Genomic DNA, 5338 nt, shown 5'->3' with positions numbered 1-5338 from the left:
TATATAGTTATGTATATATATATGTATGTATATATATATTATAATATTTGGTCATTTGTATTTTACGTTTCCTAAATTATAAAAAAAATAATTTAAAAAAGTAAAAACTTTGTGCACACAAATATTGGCAAAGAAACTACTTATTAAATGTTTTAGCTTTTATAGTTTAATCCTGCATCTTTTAATCAGTAGTTGCACATTTTTTTATATTGAAAATATAGGATAGCTACAGCAATAGCACATGGTGTTGTGAAAAACGACGGCAATAAAGTGAAAAATTGGAATGAGAAATTCACACAGAAACCCAAAGACACAGAGATTTACGTGGATCGACAAATTGCCTACGTCCACGGAGTTGCGGAGGATTTTATTAACTTGAGGATTACACCTGTTGATCGTCTCAATTATAGAATAATCCTCTCTTCTCTTTTTTTATTTATCTCACTACCCTTGAGCAACAACGCCGAAGAAGAAGAACCAAGGAACCGTAAGCTTTCAATTTTTTTCTGCTTCCCGTGAGCTCTAGGACCAAGAAGAAGAACATCGAAGAAGGAAGCAGCCTTTCAAATCCCATTGTGCTTCGACCGAAATTGCTTTGCAACCTTCCTCTTTTTCTTTGCTTCGAACACCTTCATTCTTTCGATTGGGAGAGGCTTCCTTCGGTTCGAATGGATGAGGCAATACTCCCTTCGGTGATGAGCTGCGGTCCTTTAATAGTCGCGAAGACCAAGCAATCGGGCGGGGTCCACAATACTCAAGAATTCTCTTACTTTGAGATTGGGACACTGGCTGTACCATCCACTAACCTCATTGCCCTTTTCTCCAAAATTGATTGCCTTCAACTTTGCAACTCAAATCCTCAGTTTTCAAGCTAGAAGACCAACTGAATCATGCATAACTTCAATTTCTCGAGAGTAACACCCCTATTCAACATATCAACATCAACGTAGCCCTATACCTTCAAGCTATTTCCTAGGTTACTCATGTATCTGCTTACAATTCCCACTTCACAGGCAATATCTTGCCTCTGCTAAAAGCCTTTTACAATAAGTCTAACATTGTACCTCTTATTGTCATCATGCTCAGTCTTTACTCGGTACACCCACTTATTGTGTAATTCCTTCTTCCCCGGTGAAATTTCTGTCAACTCCCAAGTTTGATTACCTAATAAGGAATACATCTCTTCTTTCATGGCCAGCTATCACTTGCTCGAATTTTTATCTTGCAAGGTTTTTTCATAACATTGTGGTTCTCTACCATATGTCTGCAGAATGTAGTTTAAAATCAGTGAGTAACACTGAGGAGAACTTCTATTCCTGACTAACCTATGAATAGTAGCTATAGAGGTGGATGACTCTGAAATTGTCTACGGAGCAATAGAAATGGGTGCCCCGGAGTCACTCTCCTCATCACTTCTATCACTGCCCTGCACTGTGACCTTTAGTAGATCAGCAAACCTTACTAACTCGGATTCCTGATGAGTTGCTTCAGAAACTTTACCAACCTTGTCCTTGTACATGATCTTCTCTTTAAAAATCAAATTTTTGGTTCTTAAGATCCTGATCATCCCAAAAATGATAATCAAATGCCTTGTATCCATAGCCAATGAAATAACATTCTTTGACTTAACCTTGAGCTTGCTACGAGCCTCAAGATTAATAAGAACATAAGAAAGACACCCAAAAGTCTTAATGTGAGAAAATTTGACAGCTTTCTCACTCTAGACCTCCTCAGGTAATTCACAATTTAATGGAACAGATAAACCTTTGTTGATCAAGTAAACTGTAGTGATGACTGCATCTGCCTAGAAAGTTTTTGGTAGTCTGACATGCAATCTCTTGCCTCTAGCCCACTCATTGATAGTTGTGTTTATACATTTTGTAATTCCATTTTGTTGTGATGTCCACGGAATTGTCTTCTCCATTCTGATTCCCTGAGCTACATAATACTCCTTGAACCCACAATCAATATACACAACACCATTATCAGACCTCAAACATTTCAATTTTAAGTCTGTATCTTTCTCGATCATGGTCTTCTAAGTCTTGAACACATTAAATATATTTGATTTATGCTTCAAGAAATAAACTCACACCTTTTTGTTATGGTCATCAATGAACGTGGCATAATAATGAGAGTCTCCAAGAGATGCCACTGAAGAAGGTCACCACACATCTGTGTATACAAGTTCTAGTTTTCCTGCCTTTGGCGCTCTGACACTTTTGAAGAAACTAACTTTCTTTTGCTTCCTCATATAGCAATGCTCATACATGCTGAGATCAATTGACTTCAGTTTTGGTAGCTTGCCTCTAGACTAAAGTTCTTTCTGACTCATGTAGCCAAGCCTGCAATTTAAAAAACCATCACAATTTATTTTAAATTTTAACATTAGCACATTCACATTATCTCTTCATTTCACCATATCTTAGAGTAGAGAGAAAGATAAAAGAATCTACTCAGACTTCATGAGAAAGATACAACAAAACATAAATTTCATATATAAAAGAAAGTTCATACAACAATAAATAAACAAACAACACTTATCTGAAAATTTTTACTAACTTCATGATTGATAAAGTCTCTCTCCTTGATCAGTCTTATCAATCTTTTCTTCGTAATAACTTTGCATATAATCTCTGCGCGTCAAAACTGATAAAATTTCTTCTATTAAAAACTCCATACCTTGAAATATTTATGGAATCTGAAGCCATGTAATTTGAAATTAGGAAGTTTTTGTACTTCCAGGTCAGTTTTTAGGACTTAAAAACACCTCTTGGCAGTTATTGTGGAGCAAAATCCCGCAAACCCCCGCCAAAGTCCGCCAAAACCGTTCAGCACATGGAAAATGCTCGGGACGCCTTCGGCGCTCCTGATGGCACTGTCAGTGCCATGGTCTTTTAGTTGGGCGCCGTCGGCACCAGAGGCTAAATTCGCATTTGAAATTTTTTTTGTTCAATTTGATTCTAAAATTTCCTCCAATACCAATAATAGTCTTAATTTATGATATATACATAATTGTGTAGGGCTTAAAATTACTATTATTTCCTAATGCATTAATACATTTATTAACAAAATAGTAATATATAGATATATATATTCATATATGGGTTGCCTCCCACAAAGTGCTTGGTTTAACGTCGTCAGCCCGACATACCATTAGTTTAGTTGGGTTGACTTAACATTAAAACTTTTTAAAATTGGGATATGTGTTCTTCATAATAATGTTTCAATCGATGCCCATTAACTTTAAATATCTTTCCAGTTTTAGGATCCTTAATAACAACAGTTCCATAATGATAGACTTTAATCACTTTAAATGATCCTAACCATTTGAATCTCAGCTTTCCTGAAAATAATCTCAATATTGTATTATATAATATAACTTCTTATCCAGGTTCAAACTTTTTATTAATAATCTTCCGTTCATGCCATATTTTCATTTTTTCATTATAAATTTTTCCATTATCATATGCTTCATTTCTAATCTTCTCAAGTTCATTGATCTGCAATAATCTTTTCTCACCAGCATCTTTTAGATTAAAATTAAATTTCTTAATCCTTAATAGCCCAAAATGCTTTATGCTCCAATTCTACTGGTAAGTGGCATGTTTTTCCAAAAATAAGTTTGTATGGGGACATTCCAATAGGAGCTTATGAGCAGTTCTGTATGCCCATAATGTAGTATTTAATCTAGCAGATCAATCCAATTTATAAGGATTTACAGTTTTTTCTAAAATTCATTTTATTTCACGATTGATATTTCTGCTAAGCGCCAATCTGAGGATGATAATCAGTAGTGAATCTATGCATAATATCTTATTTCTTTATCAATTTCTTGATTCTCTTATTTCTAAAATGGGATCCTCCATCTGTAATAATTACTCTCAGCATTCCATATCTTGTAAAAATATTTTTATTTAAAAATTTAAAAACACTTCGAGCATTACATTTAGGTAAAACAACAGCTTCAATCCATTTGAACATATAATCAACAGTAAGTAATATATATAAGTTTCTAAATGAAGGCATAAACGGTCTCATAAAATATAATCCCTACACATCAAAAATTTCAACTTCCAATGTGTAATTTATAGGCATTTCATTTCTTCTAGAAATATTTCCTACTCGCTGACATCGATCGAATGTTTTAATATATTCGTTAACATCTCTAAAAAGAATAGGTCTAAAGAGAGTAGACCAATAAAATATAGCTTGCAGAATTTTATATGCAGTTCTATTTTTTCCAAAATGTCCTTCAAATTCAGAATCATGACATTTTTCAATTATTTGTTGAGTTTCTTCATAAAGCACACACCTTCTAATAATTAGATCTTTACATTGTTTATATAAATATGGATCATCCCCAAAATAGAATTTTGAGTCATATATAAATTTCCTTAATTGTTGATTCTTAATATTTGGTGGTATAATATCACTTACAATATAATTTACTATATCGGCATACCATGATGTATCTATTTTATAAATACTATATAATTGTTCATCAGGGAAATTTTCTAAAATTTCACTTGCAAAATTAGTTAATATTTCTTTTTCTAGTCTAGATAAATGATCAACTATTTGATTGTCATTTCCTTTTCTATCAACTAAAAAAAAATCAAACTCTTGCAATAGAAGTATCCATCTAATTAACCTTGGTTTAGCGTCCTTCTTTCGCATTATGTATTTAATAGCAGAATGATTTGTATGCACTATACATTTAGCTCCAATTAAGTAAGGTCTAAATTTATTAAAGGCATAGACAATAGCTAATAACTCTCTTTCAGTAGTAGTGTAGTTAATTTGAACATCATTTAGTGTTTTACTAGCATAATATATTACTTTAAAAACTCTATTGTGCATTTATCCTAACACTACTCCAATAGCATAATCACTAGCATCACACATTATTTCAAAGGGTTTTTCCCAATCATGTGGTACTATTATAGGTGCAGCGATTAATTTTTCTTTCAATAATTCAAATGCTTTTATGCATTCCTCATTAAAATCAAATTTCGTATCTTTTTCTAAAAGTTGGCATAATGTCTTAGTTATTTTTGAAAAATTCTTTATATAACGCTTGTAGAAACCAACATGTCCTAGAAAACTTCTTACCCCTCTGACTGTAGCCGGTGGTGGTGATTTCTCAGAAACTTGAACTTTTACAAGATCTACTTCCATGCCATTTTCAGAAATTTTATGCTCAAGTACAATTCCTCCTGCAATCATAAATTAAATTGACATTTTTCCCAATTTAGTACTAGGTTGATTTTTTCACATAATTCTAGAACTTTTTCTAAATTATTTAAGCATAATTCAAATGAAGTCTCGAACATAG

Source organism: Phalaenopsis equestris, unplaced genomic scaffold (genome assembly GCF_001263595.1).
Source record: "Phalaenopsis equestris unplaced genomic scaffold, ASM126359v1 Scaffold223895, whole genome shotgun sequence".
Taxonomy (NCBI): domain Eukaryota; kingdom Viridiplantae; phylum Streptophyta; class Magnoliopsida; order Asparagales; family Orchidaceae; genus Phalaenopsis; species Phalaenopsis equestris.
This window is presented reverse-complemented; position numbering follows the sequence as displayed.